Consider the following 20633-nt stretch of genomic DNA (forward strand, 5'->3'; position numbering starts at 1 on the left):
GGGCTGCAATTGCCTCCAACGGTGTTTGCAAGGGAACAGGTCTGGAGGGAATTGAAGAGTTTACTAACAGCGCCACTCCTCCGTGTGCTGCATTAGAGCAGTTTCTATCTTTTCTGTACATGGTGAAGCGTTTAACTGTTATAGATACTGCATTCGTCAGGTTTGTTTCTTGTATGCATGCTGCAACGGGCTTATATTCACTTAGGAGATCGTAGAGGTCATCGATATTAGCACGAAATCCGCGACAATTCCATTGAATTACTGTGTGCATTGTTTGGTTTTAAAAGGAGGGTTTGGTTCTTACGGCGGATTTTTTTGTTTGCGCTTGTCTACTTTTGCTTTTTCTTTTTTTGGGAAGACTGGCCTACCCGTGTCAATGTCATCCTCTGGATGAATCTCAAGGATTGAATCATCTTCATCTATCTTTTCATCAGTATCCATGGTATCGGATATAAATTTAGTAGTGTTGCTTCTTTCAGGAGTCTTGGCTCGTTCATTTGGTTGTTCATTAGGCTTCTTATCTGGAGGTATTGTTACAGGAGTATTTGCTTCTCGAGTAGCATATTTAGGAGTAGGTTTTTCCTTTGATGAGGAGAGGAGCGATTTAGCCCAACCAGATATTGAGATATTTGGAGGGACTGAGCAGTCTGTCTGAGTTTCTACTGAGCGTAGCTGTTGGGTAACTGAAGCATATGTAGGTGACTTAGCAGGTACTGCAAAATGTTTTTTAGCTTCTTGATAGGATACTTTCTGCTCTATCTTATATTTTTGAATATTCTTTTCTCTTTTCCATTGAGGGCATTCCTTAGAGAAGGCAGAGTGGTTACCATGGCAATTAGGACAAATTTGCACTTCGGTGTTACAGTTTGTGTGTGTATGCTCTTTTGAGCCGCAGTTAGCAAGTGGCTACACTTCTGCAGACAGCTTGGGAATGACCAAATTTTTGGCACTTAAAGCACCGGACTGGATTTGGAATGTATGGTCTTACTTGGCATCGAAGATAACCAGCTTTAATAGAAGTAGGCAGATTTGGTGTTTTGAATGTTAGGATCACCGTGCGTGTGGGAACAGGTTCTCCATCTCTTTTAATCACAATTCTTTTGGCTTGTACTACGTTTTGATCTCTTAGTTCATGCACAAGTTCATCCTCTGATATGTTTAATAAATCCCACTCTGATATTACCCCTTTAGAGGAGTTTAAGGTGGCATGTGGGGTAACCTTCGTGGGAATTCCACCGAAAGTAGATATTTTCAATAGCCTCTCAGCATGTCGATGTTCGGTCATTTCGATCAATAAATCTCCGGATTTTAATCGCCGAACCATTTTTGGAGGGCCAGCCACATTTTCGAAACATTTCTGTATCAAAAATGGGGACAGCTTACTCAGTGGTTGGTCTGTGGAGGAGTGTAGTATTAGAAAGAGTGGTGTGATCTTATCCATTCCTTCTTTTTTTTGTCTCTTAGCATGGGATACATTTGTGTCGTCATGATCTGGATTATGTTTGTCCAGTTCTGAATCATAAGATCCACACGAGGACTGTTTATTTTTGTCCATCGTTGCTCCTTTTAGTCCTGGGAGAGTGGATTTCTTCTCCCAGACTTCCAGCCCCGCCACGTGGAGGCAGGAGCAGTGCCACCTAGTGGCCAAGCGGTTGGAGAGGTTAGTTTGTTAGTGCGAAAATTAATAAATATACTAGGAAAAGAAAGGTAATTTTCCTTTCTGGGTTCTTACTTAGGACCTGTTAAGTACAGAACCACTTATAAAGAAATAAGGATGAGAAAGGCACTGGAAAGAAAATATAACGAAATCACTTAGAAAGAGCACTATATATCACTTAGGAAAATCGCTTGGACACTATCGCTTGGCACTCGGGGCCGTGTTCGATTGTGATTCTGCATGGACATATTCACGTCCTACCTATTGACAGGACATGGATCGATCAACTAGAGTCTTTTTAGGTTCAATTTAACACAAACAGACCTCTGTTCGTGTGGATTACCAGAGAGTTGGGATCACATCTTGTTTCATTGCTACTGACGATCTCAGACTTCCTCTTCAAGCACTTACTAATTTTCAGCCAGGACAGGAGTCGTCTCTGCTTCAAAGCTCGGAGTCATATCAGATTCTTCAGGCTTTCGCTCAAGGCATATTTCTTCGAAGGCGTTCGGTGTCAACAGAATGTAGCACAATGGCCCTGCTGATGCATAGCTGGTTGGATCTCCTATAATAATATATAAACTCAAATCCTTAAGAAGTGAAATTTTTCCTTGGCCTGCAGACAAAATAAGGTGCTTTTTTTTTTTTTTTTATACATGTTTTATTTTATTTTCTTCTGCTTCATTATTATTCATTTTGGTTCCATATCCAGCACCATGAGTGATGTTTTTTTTTTCCCCTCTGGAATGGGCCCCCCAGAGGATCCTGGCCTACCTTCTGGAAATGTCAGATGGGTCAGAGTCTCTCTCTTGAGACAGTACGAGCTTTACATGGACTGGCCCACCTTCCCGTGGTGCGGACGAGTACCCAGAATCATCTGTCCAAGTGACTGATGCTTCTGGGTAGCCCAGCAGCCAGAACAGAACACACACACACAATACACACAAACCAACGTGACACACATATCTGGCCCATTTGTAGTGATACTGTTCTTCACAGAGATACGAGGCAGAGTTGAACAAACGTTCTAGGGGCTGCCCTTTAGATATACACATGTTCCCAGTACCTTGTGATGAAGGAAATCACCTGCAGGAGATAAGACATTCCGGTTAATAACTTGGGAACCAAGCATTTCCGGAACTATGTGGATATAAAATATTTTTATTGTCTACATATGAGGAACTCATTCCTGCAGTTATGCCGTGTATTTTTGAGACACCCTGTATAATGCCTGTCCAGAAGTGAGGGCTGCAATAATTGTTTTTAATTCTGATTTAGTATTAACCAAACATAGTGCATCTGTGTTTGTTTCAAAGTACTTCAAATACAACTCTGACATTAAGCCATATTCAGTTTATATTGACAGTGTTCTTGATAGGGTAGGTTATGTTATGTTATTTGGTTTTTGATTCTAATGCCAAGAGTTAACTTTGGTTCAGAGGCACTATTGATGACAGAGAGAAAGCTTTATATGACATGACAGCTGTGCACAAACTTATGGTTTGCAATCAATCTAGGCACGGCTCCACTTTTTTTTTTTTTTTTAATAAAAACCCCAAACACGAGAGGTATTAGAACTTATACTACTTAGTAATGTGCTTGCGTTGGAGGTTGAGAAGACAAAAGAAGATATTGTTGACATTAGACTTGAACTTCTGTAGAATGTAATTTTCAGGAAATACATATGAAGATTGTTCCAGAAAACAGCAGTTGAATGACTAAACCAGGAAGATGAAAAGTTGGTTCTATGAGTTTGAAGTTGAACAGTAAATGGATGTTGGCTTATGGCGGCACATGTCTGGATTGTTTTGAAACGTGAGAGAACAGGAATTATAGAAGCAATTTAGAAGAGAAGTGCCCATGGAAGTATCTGTATGTAGAAAGGTATGCAGCAGAAACAGTATTTCTATGAGACAGAGAGTGGATAGACTGTTAGAGATGGATCATTAATTGACCTAACTGCCCTCTCTGAATGGAATCTAGAAGCCTGAGAGAGTTTTGGGAGCACGGCCCCAGATGAGGGAACAATATTCCATGGCAGGGGGGATTTGCAATTTGTACAGTGTGAACAGCTGTTTGGAAGAAAAGTAACGCAAGAGCGAAAGAGAAAAACAAGTTTTTTAGAAGCAGAGGAAGCAATATTTATAATGTGCTTGTGCCAAGATGAGATTGAGAAGTCAGGTTAATCCCAAAAGAGATATATCATCTTACCCCAGTAATCAGTGTCACCAAAAGATAAGCATAAGCAGCTAAAGAATCCTTATTGCGAGAGATAAAACAGGGACTGAGTTTTAGAAGGATTGAGTCAACTAAGTTGTCTTTGCCCCACTAGAGATCGTCATTTAAAGAATTAGTAGCAGATATTCGGGAAGTTGAAGCTGATTGAGCAGGGCAAGGTTTCTTAAACTGGAAAATGGAATGCAATGTGCTATCATCAGCAAAACTATGGATAGGATTTCCATTCAATGGAAGAAGGTCATTAATATACAAGGGAAAAAATTGAGGGAAAGAACTGAACCTTGGGGGTACATCAGCATTAGTGGAGAAGTTAGAAGGCAGAGAAGCCATCCACCATCACACTCAGTGAGTGGTAAGAGAGAAAACTGGATAACCAATTACAAAGAACAGTTGGCAAACCATAAGACGAAGTTTGTTTAGAGACATTTATGCCAAACATGATAGAAAGCCTTTGAGATGTCAAGAGCAACTGCCTGTGTTTCCCGAACTTTTCCATTGAATTTTCCATAAATGGGCAACATGAGCCAGAATATCACCAGTGGATCGACACTGACTGACGGATCAATGATCGCCATACTGGTGATCACTGATCAGAAGGAAGGATTCTAGGTAGTTTAAAGGTTGGCGGTTAATGGATTTCTCTATAACTTTAGAAAAAGTAGAAGTAATAGCAATGGGACGATAATTGGATGGGAGGGATTTGTCACCCTTTTTAGGAACAAGCAGAAAGAAAAACACCTATGTAAAAAGAAAGCGAAAAAAGTCGGCAAAGAACAGGATTAAATTCAGGAGCAGAGATTTTGAGAACAAGTGAGAAATACCATCAGGACCTGGAACTTTCATAGCATCAAGATTTGTCAAAATCCTTCTGATATCCTTTTAGCATTAGCATTAGTAGAGGCATTTGATGCAAGAAAGCAAGCTTATGCAGCATCAGCCAAAAAAAAAAAAAAAAAAACCACTTCCACTTCACCCCTCTGTTCGTTCAAAATATCTGTCCAGGTGAGCCTTAAACGTATTTAGGCTATCAACTTCCACAAGAAGGGATGGAAGTCTGTTCCACCAACCAACCACCCGCTGGCTAAAGGCAAATTTCCGCACGTCTATCCTACATCTGTCTTTCCTCAATTTGAATTTATGCCCTCTCAGGTGATTATTCTGAGCGAGAGGAAGAATCCCATCAGCATTGAGCATGCTCAAACCATTCCAGGCTTTATACACCTCTATCAGATCACCTCGCTGGTGCCTAGTCTCCAGACAATGTAATTTGCAAAACTTAGGCCTTTCTTCATAAGAGCACCCCTTTGTTCCATTCACTAATCTTGTTGCCCTTCTCTATACTCGTTCCAGCAGCTCTACATCCTTCTTGAAATGAGGCCTCCAGACCTGTATACAGTACTCTAGGTGTGGCCTGACCATTGCCTTATACAAGGGAATAATCACCTCCTTATCCCTGCTGGAAAAATTCCTATATATCATTGACAATACACCATGAGCTACTCTTGCAGCCCGTCTGCACTGCTCAGAGAACTTCATATTTGCCTGCACAACCACCCCCAGGTCCCTTTCATTCTCTACCACTGTCAATGTAGTACCACAGAGTTGATACGTTGCTCTGGGGTTGCTGTTTCCCATGTGTAGTACTTTACATTTGTCAATGTTAAACTTCATTTGCCACCTCTCAGCCCATCTGCTCAACCTTTCCAGATCCTCTTGCAGCAGCATAGTGTCAGTAGTGTCCTTGACAACCCTGCCTACCTTTGTATCGTCCGCAAACTTCGACATTAAGCTTGATATACCCTCATCAATATCATTTATGAATACAGAAAACAATAATGGACCCAACACTGAGCCCTGAGGGACTCCACTAATAACATTAGTCGACGAGCAGTGTCCATTGATTACCACTCTCTGTCTTCTCCTCCTCAGCCACCCCTTTATCCACAGCAGCAATTTGCCTCCAATGCCACACTGCTCCAATTTGTGCAGCAGTCTTCCATGTGCAACAGTATCAAAAGCCTTTCTAAGATCCAAGTATATAATATCAAAGTTATTCCCTGCATCCAGTTCTTTTGTGACTGCATCATAGTATCCAATCAAATTGGTCAGGCAAGACTTCCCCTTAACAAAACCATGCTGTGTCCGAGCTATAGCTGAAGTCTTGTCTAAATGATCCTGCAGTGCTTCTTTAACTAGTGCCTCCATTAATTTTCCTGGAACAGAAGTTAAACTCATAGGTCTATAATTACTTGTGTCAGCCTTTGATCCTCCTTTGTGAATTGGGGGTGACATCTGCACATCTCCAGTCTGTGGGTACCTCCCCCTGAGTCCAAGGAAGCTCTCATAATTATGGCTAAGGGTTTTCTCACTTCCTTTGCTGCCTCCTTTAATATAACTGGATAGATTCCATCTACCCCGGGTGCCTTTCTTGTGTTTATCTTCAACAATTTTTCCTCCACTTTACTCTCAGTTATTACAAGATTGTCTAGCTTACTGCTAGAGTTGAATACACCTCTGGCTTTCTCCTCGCAAAATAACTCCTCATGTGTGAATGTCAATGCAAAATTTTTATTTAGTTTGTTAGCTACCTGAGCAGGATCATCGACAGTTGACCCATCGATATCAAGTGGACCAATCTGATTCATCCCCTTCCTTCTAGAGTTTACATAAGTAAAGAACTCTTTGCTGTTTTTCTTTGCATCCCTTGCCGAAGATTTCTCGTAATCTGCCTTCACCTGCCTAACCTCCTTTGTAACTTGGTTACAGATCAACTTGTATCTATCATAGGCTAGGCTTCTGTGTCATGTGTTAATTTGTATGTATCTCATGCATGTTTCTTCTCTGCCATATGCCTCATCAGTTCATCTGACATCCATTTAGGCCTAAACCTTGAACAATATTTCTTAGTTGGTATGTATAGCCTAGTAGCTTCCAAGATACTAGGCTATACATACCAACATACTATACATACAATACAAGTTCTTTGAATGCTTCCCATTTTGCATTTGCTGTTGGTAACATCATCAGTTGGTCCCACTGTTTAGAATTTAAATACTGTCTCAGTCCATCGTAGTCACTTTTATGAAAGCAATAACCCTTCCCTTTGGTAGTTACCTCTTTTGACAGAAGACCACATGAGGTGTTGAATGGAGCATGTTGGGAATGGTGGGATATGTTTTACCAAAACCATTAATACACGAGTTGGAAGAAAAATAAAAAAATGATATGCTAGCAGGTCAGCTTTATCCTGGGCTGAAGTGACAATAGAACCATCTGATTTTGACAGAGGTGGGAGCAGAGATGGGCAAACGTTTCGGCCAATAACTTTGGCAAGAGACCAGATTGCTCGGCTACCATTAGGGCAAGAAGCAAGTTTTCCACTCTTAGCCCGTTCAAAATCTAGTTTGGACTGATTAATAACTGTTTTACAAATGTTGCGAACTTTGGTGTATCAGAAAATGAAACTGGAGAATTAGAAACAAGCCAATTACGATATGCAACATTCCTGTCTTGAACAGCCTTAGCACATTTATTGGAAAACCAAGGTTTAGATAAAGGATGAGATTTTTAAGTGGAGTGTGGAAAAAAGAATTCCATTCCTACAAAAATAATTTCACTGACACGATCTGAGCAAACTTTGACATCAGAAATTTTGAAACAGTAATCCGACCAAGGAAAAGAAGAAAAGAAATCTCACAGGTCATCCCATTTTGCATTCTTGTAATGCCAAATAACATGAGGTTGGGAATAGCCATGAGATAAAGGCTCCATTGGAGAAGAGACAATCACCAAGTTGTGATCTAAGGTGCCTTAAGGATCACTCACTTCGACTATGTACTTAGAAGGGTTGTATATGAGAAAAAGAAAAAGCGTGTTGGCTGTATGGTGAGAATTGTCCGGTATCCTTGTAGGTAAATGAACAGTGTGTGCCCTCGCATTAGTAATTGCAAAAGCCTCAGCATCTTGACCAGCTGGGTCTGTGTGACTAGAGAATGGAAGATAGCTGGAGCTGTGAACATTAAAATCAACAAGGAAAATTACCTCTATTTTAGGAAAATGGACTGGAGAAAGTAAAGTTGCAAAGAGAGGAAGTCAAAGAGCTCCAAATGATTAGTGGAGTTGGGAGAACGGTAGAGACAACAGATGAATTTGACACAATGAGGTAGAGAGATTTTAAGCCAGAGAACATCGAAGAGAGGAGATTCCAAATTACCAAGTCTCTGACAGGGAATATCAGAACTGACATATGCACAATACTAGCTTTGAGATGAAAGGAATCATATAGCAAATAATTTGGACAACTGAGATGAGCAGTAGTTGAATCAACCTATAACAGATTCTGTCAGAAAAAGTACATGGGATTTGGCAGACTGCAAGTGGAAATGGACATTGTTGAAATTAGAACTGAGACCACGTATATTTGTGAAATTGGCTAGGAAGTTTGGGAGGTTTAGATCTTTTCGCAGATAAGCTTACTCTATTAGTTTGACAATTCATGGTGTATTTAATAGTAAGAAAAAGTGGGGGGACCTGCTGTATGAAGTAATAATTTTTGGATATGCCGTACACATGGTAAGAATATACCCAGATCCTTGACAATCCCCCCCCCCGCATACACACTACTCGGACTCTCTACAGTCACTATCTGGCAGAGTAGAGGTAGCAAGATTATACACTAGCTGATCCGCAGCCTTCTAGAGAGTTATCAATAGGTTCGGTCCGGTGTACTAACTACCAGCCAGCCTGCGAACGTTTTAGAGCTGTATCCTTGAAATGTAAGGAAGTTTGGATCTCGCCGTGATGTCCATCATAACCTCAAAAGACATCAGTCATACTGCATGATGGGGAAGGTTTGACAGGAACTTGGCTCTGGAGACTAAACATGGGTTACACCACTTCAAGCCTCCAATTAGCAAAGTGGTGGTATTGTACCAGATGATGAGAGTCATCTACCACTTAGTATTGCCTGATAACACAGAGGGGACAGTATTCCTGAGTGTGGTGTGGGCACCACACTTCGACCCCAGCTTACATTGGTTCACACCTATGTGGTCACCCACAGTATGTTGCGCAATGGGGTTATACCCAGGATTACTAACAGTCTCACCATCGTAAATATGCAAACAGAGGATTTGGCTGTCACAGACCAACCAGACTTTGCAGAAATTGGGTCCACTTGACTTGAATGCCACCCGAATATCAGTTCCATCAACATTTTAGATTCCCAGGTAGCAAGTACAGCTTGTCTGGCATATCTGAGAGAATGTTTGCGATAACCTCAAGGACCGAACAGTAAATGCTCGGTCAGTAAATGGTGAATCAAACATCAACGTAACTCTTACAAATTCAATTGGTGCTAGATTTGTCTCTAGACAGAAAGTCAAATCTGACTAGGTATTGAGTAATCATTGTGTGATATTTTATGATATCAATACACACAGGGAAAATAGTCTTGACTTGCTTCAATAACTGGGCTTTGCTGTTAAGCATGCAAACTGAAACTTTGAAAAAAAAAAAGTCTTCGGCAAGCTGATCAAGGTTTCTGAGTTATCAAACATGACAGGTGGGAATCCTGGGGAGTTTTTGCAAAAAGTTATCTATGATGCCAATGCGGTTACTATGAAATGGAAACACATAAAACATAGACCAGGTAAGTGGTGGACACCTCAGCTTATTCTATTGAAAAAACAAGTTAATAAGGCGGGAAGCAATTTCAGAAGAGAAAACATAAGAAAAGTGCCTTGGAAGTTATTCGATGAAGAAAGATTATCAGTCTTTGTAACAAGTATGTCCATGCCATCGCTAATCAGAAATATGACTGCTAGAAAATAGTGAAAACAGCAGAGAATACTGACCTTTGGGGATTGGTTTATAAAATTTGTACTGGCAAATTCAGAGCAGCTGCTGGTGTTCTATTGGCAAGGACCCCACTGCGAGGTGTAACTGGGAAGATTCCATGATTGCAATCTTAGATCATCTTACAGGTAATGATAACGTGACTGATAACCCATGCATTAATCTAGAACATGGTCATATGCATGCATTGAATAAGTCTTATGGTAATGAAGTTGAAGAATTACCCTTTACCCATGATGAACTTCTCACCATTATTAAGTCCTTAAAAGATAACAAATATCCTGGTATGGACCTACTGGAGGAAAAGGTAATCAAAAAGTTCTCTAATCTTTATTCAAATGAATTGTTACAAGTTTTTAATAGTTGTCTAAGGGATGGTATGTTTCTGTCACCCTGGAAAGATACACTGCTCAAGATTATCCAACCAAACCAATGAGTTCACCTGCTTCATATAGACATATTTTATTACTTCCTGGTCTTGGTAAAGTTTATGAGAAGCTTTTAGCCATTATGATTGCTGTCTACCAAAATGACAATTCATTTTGGTAGACAGACTTTGTCTGAAAGGCCAACATCACTTGGCCTTTCAAACAAACAATATGGCTTCACTCCTGGTGTAGGCACTGAGGATGTGCTGCACTTTTTAGTTTGCAATATTCAGGGATCAAATTATAAATATACCTTGGGAATTTTTGAAGACTTTGCTGGTACCTTTGATTCCATTAGTTGGGGCAGTGTTTTGATAACGTTATGCACAGCTACATGTTCTTTTAATATTTTCTCTGTAATTAAAGATTACTTTAATTACAGATTATTGTGCAATTTCTAAAGATTACTTTAGAAATTGCACAATAACAGTGAAAGCAAATTTTGGGTCAATTACGCATCATGTGACTTGAGGCTGTCTGCAGGGATCTGTCTTTGGTCCTTTGATGTAGAACTTGGTTTTGAAAGATTGGCTAAAGATGGACTTTAAACACTCACATACAACAGCTTATGCAGATGATATGGTAATACTTGTGCAGTGAAATTCCTGGAAGGAGCTTGAAATAAGATCTGATCACATATTGAAAGAATTATGCAAATGGTTTGGTTTACATACGCTGACAATCTCTATATCCAAAACTATGATCATGATGTTAAAGGATAAATTGGCTCTTAACAGACTTCCTTTCGTGAGGTTAAATGGTATCTCCTTACAGCAGGTGTTAATGGTTAAGTACTTGGGAATATGTATTGCTAGTGGCTTGACCTTTATCTGGCACATTAACTATATATCAGACAGAGTGAAGAAGTTTATTGCATTGATCTCAAGAATAATGTAGGTGGAACAGGGGATAAAGGGGAAAGCACTCCATTTGATATATAATTGTATCTTTCTGCCGATTATTATGTATGGTGCAACAATCTGGGTTGGCCATGCAGTCAAAGTAAGAAACACTAGAAATCTTTATTCTATACATTGAGTTATATTACTCAAAATGGTTATGGCATGCAGAACAGGTTCCACAGAAGCTTTGTAGGCATTGATTGGCAAAATGCCACTCGATTTACAGTTAGTATTTAGAAGCTTGTCCTTTTATTTGAGAAGGGGAATAAAATCTGGGCTGATGGACATTAAAATTAACACTTTAAATGGTTTAAAAAATGAAAAGAGGATTTGGAAGCTCCTTTTACAAAAATGGCAAAGCAGATGAAATTGTTCGAAAAAAGATAAAATAACATTCAAATTTTTCCCTTATGTTAATGATGTAAATTATATTAAACCAGTCTGGTTGGTACCTAATCTACATTGTACATTCTTATTAACAGGTCATGGATCATATTTTGCTAAAGTAAATAGTCTTGGAATCATAGAAAGATGCAACTGTATGTGTGGTGATCTAGAAACAAAGGAACATATTATATTTTATTGTTTGGAATATGCTGATTTACGTCTAGAATACTAGATAATGTTGTTGATGTTACTTGTTTGGTGGATGAGATTGAGACACTACTTATTAAAACAAGAGAAAATTTTAATGCCTTTCAAAATTTTGCAAATTCAGTTTTTGCAAGAAGGAATATTCTTTTTTCAATTGGGACAGTTCACATTATATAATGGATAAATTTAGAAAGTCTCTGACAAGGAATTTCAGAATAGACATATACACAAGTACCACCTTTGAAGCAAAAGGAATTCTGTCAGAAATTCTGACAGAGGAATTCTGTTTGGAATTCTGTCAGAAAAAATAAGTGTAGTTTGGCAGATTGTAGTGGTAATTGATATTATTGAGATCAGAGTGAGACCAAATATATTTGTGAAACGAACAGTACATATCTTTTTGCTGAGTTTGTGATGTTAGTTTTAACAATTCATGATGCATTCAATAGATAAGGTAAAAGTAGACAGGGAAACATAAGAATTAACGAAATTTCTGGATACAGCATGCATACAAGAATATACCAAGTTCCTTAATACAATGAATCCTTGACTACACAAACCTCCTCCGTACAAACTGCTTGGATTCCCTCTAGTCACTAGCTGACAAAGTAGAGGCAGCAAGATTATACAGTAGCTAATCTGGATGCCTCCTACAGAATTCCAAATTGATTAGGTCCAGTGAATTATCAAGCAGCCTGACTGAAAAAACCGTTTTAAAGCTGTATCCTCAAAATTCAAGGAACATAGATCTTGCCATGTGCTCATCATACCTCAAAAGGCATGACTCGTATATGGAGCTTTGCTCAAAACTAAATATTGGGTTTTCACAACTTGAAGCCTCCAATAGACAAAGTGGTGGTATTGCAAAAGATGAGATTTATTTGCCCATTCTATTTAATATGTTTAATCCTTCATTAGATTTATTTAAACTACCCATATTACATAACACTAAATGGAATCACGTCTATTTATCTGCTGCCATCCTTTTGCAATTTAAATTTGTGTCTCTCTGTATCAACTGAAAGTGAGTAAAGATGCATTCACTTTACTCAATTATTTTAAACTATCATCTACTTGGGTGATGCTATACCAGGGGTGGGCAACTGCCAGCCTGCAGGCCAACTCCAGCCCGTGAACTTGCATAACCCAGCCCATGGTCATTTTCAAAATATGTAATAAATGGACTGCTGAAACTGAAATTCCACAGGTGATAGACAATGCAAAGAAAATTCTGTTATTTGGAAGCACATACAGATGTAAACAATTTTTTTTCAAAAATTACATTTATAAAATCCAAGTACAAGTCCCGAATTTCTGACACAAATTTAAAAAATACTTTGCGCATTGCTACAACAAATATCGATCCAGATATCAATTCACTGATTAAAAAATAAACAGCATTAGATCTATAATTAAATATTATAAAAATAAAATATTGAAATTTTTTTTGTTACTGGAATTGTATTTTTATTTTGTTACCAAAATTTTATTTTTGTAATTTTATCTTGAATTTGTATTTTGCTTTTCTTATTAATAAAATTAATTATACGTACGAGCATATATAAATATTACAATAAATAACATAAAACTGCTTTTGACAATTTTTTCATTATACACCATTTAAATAATTCTAAAAATCGTTGAAAGCTAAAAAAACAATTTGGCCCATATGTACCTCACAGACATTTTATTTGGCCTGCCATTTAAAAAGGTTGCCCATCCCTGTGCTATACCATTAAGTTCGCAGAGTTTTAGATTAGTTATATTGTTACAAAAAAAAAAAAAAAAATGTGCCAAACTATACGATTATAACCCTCAAGCTACTTTTTTTATTCACAATTAAAACCCTACAATTCCACTGCATGACTAATTACATGCTACAACATTCATGCGAAATCATCAATACAAAAGCTCTACAAATAATAAGTATGCAGTTACGTGCAGACAGATACAGACATGGTGAAGACAATAGGCACATATGCATATATATATATATATATATATATGGAACACACCTAAAAACACCAAATGTTATGGTATATCAGACATAACAACATTACGAGCAGTGCTCATTTATAACAACCCTTTCTCCACCACATAACCATCCCTCTACCCATAGTAGTAACTTGCTCCGAATGCCACTTGGTTAAATTTATATAACACCCATTCATGTGAACAGTATCAAAAGTATTAAGGAAATCAGAGTACATATCATCAAAATTATTCTTTCCATTTAGCTAATTATTAGACCATAGTAACTAATTAGATTCATCAGACAATACTGCTTGCATAACAATTCCCTACTGGAATTGCCTTATAGCCCCATTCCTATGAAGAATTATCTTGTATTATTTAACTACTGATTCCATTATTTTCCCTAGCACATAAGTCAAACTTGGAAGTCTGTAATTATCCACTTCACCTCTTTTTAAAAGAAAAACATTTTCACATTTCATATATGTAGCATCTTCCTCTGAATCCAAGAATGCTCTATGTATTATTACTAAAGGTTGACACTACCACTTTTGCTGCTTCTTTTATTATAAATGAAAGATTCATAAGCCTGAGATGTTTTTTTCTCTTTTAGCTGCAACAATCTCTCTTCCTCCTTTCAGTAAAATCATTTGACTCCCAATCAGGTAGTGGGTAAATGTTACCCCATTTCTAAAAACTGTTTCATTGTGAATGTATATGGAATATGTTAATTCAGTTTGTCAGCCAACTGTGCAGGATCATCAATATTTACTCCACTCATATCCAGCATACCAAAAGTGATTTATTCTTTTTCTTCTAGTGTTAACAAAAGAAAAGTACTTTTCCCCACACATTTAACCAAAGCATTCTAAAATCTACTTTGGTATGCCTAATCCCCCCCCCCAGAGGTAACTTGATTACAGATTAATTTATACTTACTATAGGATTCTATGCCCTTTGACAATTTATAACCAATCCATGTTCTAAACTTAAAGTTTATATCATGTCCATTTTTGTCCAAGCACTGAACAGTATCTGTTAGTTGATATACCCCAGGGGGCTCACATCTGGTGAGTATGAGTTTGGCACACCCAGGGTCCTGAGCTGGATATCATCATTCTTCTCTTTCTTGGTGATTCCCTTCTATCTCAGGGTAACTCGGGAATTTTTTTTTTTTTTTTTTTGGCTGGTGCAGCATAAGCCTCAGGCTTCCTTGCACCCTATAGCTAATAATAATAATAAAGAGTATAGTAGCCTCAATGATTAAATCCCCAAATATTGTAAAATAGCTTTATTTTACCTCTTGGACTTCTTTAATAAGTAATCTTTGTAACACCCAATACTTTGCCACGGCCTGTATAAATAAAGCTTCCTCCCTCCCCATCGGAGAAGGTTGCGTCGCTGCCCCCTGTGGTGTGCAGGTGACGCCGCGCGAGTGAAACAGTATCGCCCCGTCATGTGCCGCCAGCTAGCAGAGAGTGGTCATCTTTCCCCAGGCAGCGTGCTGACGCATGTTTACAAAAAGAGAAAGTGAGATGTGACACTCTGCAGAGAGAAAAGTCGCCCCTGTAAGAGTCATACTACTGATGCCGACTGAATCATGTATCAGCGGAATGTTTGGTAGTGGGGAGACTAAAAAGGGGAGAGGTGTATGTCACATAAACTTCTCCAAAGCGGCCCTGCACGAATATGCAAGCCCCTTCATAAATATCGTCCCTGGGTGAGTCAGGTCCTAAAAGTGTCAAGCAAAAACCCTTTTTGCCTGGCCGTCCAAATGAACACCTGCATATGGGAGGGAAAAGCAGAAAGGGGACAAACTTATATAGAGATGGAGAACAAAGGAGAGGGCGAGTCGAGTCTGGTCTAGTCTAGGAGTCTAGGGAGTGGTCCAGTTGGTTGGTCAGAGTTGTCCAGTTGCTGTCCAGTAGTCGTGGTCGAGTGGTCGTAGTCTAGTTGATTGGAGAGCAGTAAGAAGAAAGAGGCAGAGAGCGGTATTTTCCCGATTAGAAGTGAGACGAGATGATGCCAGAGATAATGAAGTCCTCGCTCCGACGTGGCTCGGAACTGTGTGGTAAGTTCATTCTATCTTACCAATAGAACTGCACATGATAGAAGGCTATATTTCTCTATACATTAATCAAACATATTATACCCACCTTTCTTCTCATTAAAGTAAGCTTCAAGATGTATTTTGATGTGATTGTAACAGTAAAGTAACATTGTCCAGTGATACGATATTGTTTTTCTATTATTACCTTGGCTACTCATTTAACACGAAGATAGGAGAATATCTATGTTATCATTTAAAGGAAAGGAATCGTTTTGCCTAACTACATGAAGATACACAGACTTAATGTACCAACCAAATTTCCCGTAAACTAACTTAACAATTATCTTGATACTAGACACTATTATATTGAGTTTATTGTACGTTTATATGTAATGTTGTTATGTAATGTTGTTGTTTAATAAACCATGTTTGTTTGCTAACTTTGCCTCATGACATTCTCTGGTTACACACGGACCACGGAATCCGAATTAAGAAAGAACCTTTATTTGCGGCCACTCTCGAGGCTCTGTTAATTCAATAGAGAATCGGGGTGGAGAACACAACGCCCTCCGATGTTGCCAATTTTATTCCACGAATAAGATTGAAGAACACGTGAGGTTTATGTCCTAATTCAAACTGGTAGACGAACACATTAAAACCCGACTCTCTGGACATTCATTTTAGTGTTGAGCATGCTTGAAAGTTGTATGGATATTGCTGAAAGTTACACAGCATGCCCGCGCTATAACGGAGAGAAAAGGCGGCGTTACAATATCATTCGGAATTCAAAATTTTTAGCATCAGCTAGTCTCAAAAGAATTTATAAAAATGTCGGAGAACATTATTATCATTTCTGTGTAAACAAAATCCATTCTTTTTAAGTCATATGATGTCAGAAAGCCCTCAGACTTTTTGCTACCCCAGCCATAAAATAAATAAAATTAATTAATTTAAACTACCCATGGATTAGCCTCCTCACTTAAGACCAGCGAACCTTTGATTTTCTCCAAGCTGTCAGGGCCCAAACTACTCAAGAGGATAAGTTATTTCAGTATAAGGGGCTGTATCTGCATCAGGAAGCTCTTATCAGACACTAAATGAGATTAGTGAGGGGGAACAAAAGGGCACTCTTACCAAGAAAGGCTTCGAATTCTGCAAATTGCAACATCTGGCACTAGGCACCCGCGAGAAGATCTGATTGAAATGCTTTCAATGGACTGAGTAAGCGCAATGCTAATGGCATCCTTTCTCTTGATCAGACAACATGCAAGGAGGCAAATTTAAATTGAGGAAGGATGGTTGCTGGATAGATATGTATAAATTTTCCTTCAGCCAGAGGGTAGTTTATCGTTGCAGAAAACTTCCATCTGGTGTTATGGAAGAGGGTAGTTCAAATAAATTCCAGGACAAACTAGACAAACTGTTAGAGTGGGATGGATAGGTGACGTGGGAAGTTGTTTTTTTTTTTTTTTTTTGCTGATCCTGCTTGCTTTCTTACATAATTTTCCAATAAATAGCAATCTAGTTTGTTCAAAAAAACTTACTATATAGTGCATTTCTGGACCATGTTTGTTTGTTTGTTATTTGGTTTTAGGAGTATTAGCAACTAAGGCCATATTGCTCCAGGGATATGCGGTGGTCATTCTCTGACCTTTCTGCATCCTCCGTATTTGGTGGTCACGGGATAGAACCCCGGTCTAATTAAGAAGTGTGTGCTACGCACTGCTGCACCTCCCCACCTGGCTACGGAGACTCGTTTCTGGACAATGGATTCCCATCTATAAAATACAGGTTCAAGTTGCCTATATTGAGACAACTGTACTAGCTAGACAACTCAGTAGCTCATTTAATATACCTAAAAAGAATTTTGTCATACCCAACCTGTCATCTTCCCTTTACTGAAAGTCATTTCACACTACATTGACTTAAACTCAACATCTGCATTACATTGGAATGTCCTCCCATGTACTCTTGGAATATCCTCCTAAACTCAAAGCAGTTTTTGATGTGAACCGTAACTTCCCACTCCACTGTCTCTCCTGAACACACAACATACAGTATACTGAAATGAAATTCCCCACCTTGTATCTCGGAGTGTCCTCCTATATCAATAAGGCCAACTACATCAGTATTAGTTGACTTGATCAGAAGCTCAAATTCATTTAATTTGTTAACAGTATTCCTGTTGATACAGATGAACATTGCACTGTTGAGTCAGTTTGGTGTGACATAAGCACTGCGAAAGCAAAAATAAGAGTAGGAGTGTGTTATAGGCCTAATGACTCGAATGAGTACAATGAACAATTGTACAGAGAAATAGAGTGGGCTAGTAAATCAGAATGTCTTATAATGGGGGCTTTTAACTTCTCAGATATTGACTGGAACTTGTGGGTTGGTCACTCACACACTAGTCAGACTTTTGTGGATTTATTGGATGATTGTTTTTGCAGCAGCATGTTCGAGAGGCAACCAGAGAGAGTAATACTCTTGATCTGGTTATCAGCAGTGATCGTTCGTGTATTAAGAATTTGCAGATAAAGGAACCACTAAGTGGTAGTGATCACAGTGTACTGATGTGGGATTTACTTAAAAATTTATTTACCATCAGGGGTAAAGGAAAGGGTTTTTGCTTCCGTAAAGGTGAGTACAGTGGTCTCAGACAGTTTTTAAATTCTATACAGTGAGATCAACTGACGATGTTACCAACAGTAAATTCTAAGTGGGAAGCATTCAAGGAATTAATCGTGGATGCTACTAAAAGTTTCATACCTATTAAGAAATACTGTTCAAGGTTTAGGCCTAAATGGTTATCAAATGAACTAATGAGACTCGTGACAGAGAAGAAAAATGCATGGGATGCATATATATTACCAAGCGACTCAGAAGCAATGGCAGATATAAGCTAGTCTGTAATCAGGTCACAAAGGAGGTTAGGCAGGCGAAGACAGATTACGAGAAATTCTTGGCAAAAGATGCTAAGAAAAACAGCAAGGATTTCTTTACTTATATAAACTCTAAAAGGAAGGGGATGAATCTGATTGGTCCACTTGACATCGATGGTTCGAATGTTGATGATCCTGCTCAGATAGCAAACAAACTGAATGAGTATTTTGCATGTGTGAATGCACATGCCTCATATGTGAATCTGAATGTAGATTCACACATGAGGAATTATTAAGGTTTGAAAATCGCAGAAGGTTATCAAATTGTAGCAGGATACTTAATGATTTTGTAATAACTGAGAGCAAAGTGGAGAAGAAATTGTTGAAGTTAAACATAAGAAAAGCACCTGGGGTGGACGGGATCTATCCAGTTATATTAAAGGAGGCAGCAAAGCAACTAAGCAAACCCTTAGCCATAATTATGAGAGCATCCTTGGACTCAGGGGAGGTTCCCACGGACTGGAGATGTGCAAATGTATCCCCAATTCACAATCGGGGATCGAAGGGTGAAACGAGTAATTAAAGACCAGTTAGTTTAACTTCTGTTCCGGGTAAAATGGAGTCACTGGTTAAAGATGCATTGCAGGATCATCTAGACAAGACTGCAACAATAATTCAGACACAGCATGGGTTTGTTAAGGGAAAGTCTTGTCTGACAAATTTGATAGGATATTATGATGTGGTTACAAAGGAACTGGATGCAAAAAATAATTTTGATATCATATATTTGGATTTCAGGAAAGCTTTTGACACTGTTGCGCATGGAAGACTATTGTACAAATTGGAGCAGAATGGTATTAAGAGTAAGTTGCTACAATGGATAAAAGGATGGTTAAGTGGGAGAATACATAGGGTGGTAATCAATGGGTGCTGCTCTTTGTGGGCTAATGTTATTAGTGGAGTCCCACAGGGTTCGGTGTTGGGTCCACTCTTGTTTTGTTTTTTTTTTTTTTTTTTTTTTGGTAGTTGTTGGCGCATCGGCTTCTGTGGCCATAGTGCACCTCCCAAGGTTTTTGCAGTACTTTGATCCAAGCCCGAGGCGGGATTCGAACCCGCGACCTTTGGGTTGCCAGGCAGGCACTTTACCCACCTGGCTAGCCCGGTCGGCCTCTTGTTTTGTATATTTATCAATGATATTGATAAAGGTATATCAGGCTTAATGTAGAAGTCTGCAGATGATACAAAGCTGGCAGGGTTATTAATGACAGTAATGGCAGTGTGCTACTGCAACAGGATCTAGATAATTTGGGCAGATGGGCTAAGAAGTGGCAACTGAAGTTTAACCTTGACAAATGCAAAGTACTGCATATGGGTAGAAGTAATCCCAGAGAAAAGTACCAACTGTGTGGTACTACACTTAAGGTGGTAAAAAATGAAAAAGACCTGGAAGTAATTGTGCAGTCAGATATGAAGTTTTCTGAGCAATGCAGACAGACAGGTTGCCAGGGGGGGTAATGGGGTTTTGTCAATGATATATAGGAATTTTACTAGCAAGGAAAAGGAGATGATTGTCCCTCTGTATAAGGCAATGGTCAGGCCACGCCTTGAGTACTGCGTACAGGTCTGGTGGCCTCATTTTAGGAAGGATGTAGATTTACTTGAGCGTGTACAGAGAAGGGCAACAAGATTGGTCAGGGGAATGAAGGGATCCTCTTACCAGGAGAGGCTTAAGTTCTGCAAATTGCAGTGGCTGGAGATTAGGCACCTGCACGGTGATCTGATTGAGGTGTATAAGGCCTTGAATGGGTTGAGCGCACTGAATTCTAATGGGATCCTTCCATTTGTTCAGATTACGAACCTAAGGGGGCTTAAATTCAAATTAAGAAAGGACAGATGTAGAATAGATGTTCGGATATTTGCCTTTAGCCAGCGGGTGGTTAATTGCTGGAACAAACTTCCATCTGTTGTTGTGGAAGTTGATAGGTTAAATAAATTTAAGGAGGAACTGGACAGGCATTTGGAGGGAATGGTGTGATTTTTTTTTTTTTTTTT

At 38.9% G+C, this 20633-nt stretch overlaps 1 protein-coding gene across 1 annotated transcript in view; it reads right to left on the bottom strand.

Annotated features, from left to right (window-relative positions):
* Window positions 1–20633, bottom strand: part of LOC150085600 (organic cation transporter protein-like) — a 440672-nt gene that overhangs the window by 400468 nt on the left and 19571 nt on the right. The gene's annotated exons all lie outside the window — the stretch shown is intronic.

The sequence above is a fragment of the Mastigoproctus giganteus genome, chromosome 5 (genome assembly GCF_048544385.1).
Source record: "Mastigoproctus giganteus isolate SK-2022 chromosome 5, ASM4854438v1, whole genome shotgun sequence".
In the NCBI taxonomy this organism is placed as follows: Eukaryota; Metazoa; Arthropoda; class Arachnida; order Uropygi; family Thelyphonidae; genus Mastigoproctus; species Mastigoproctus giganteus.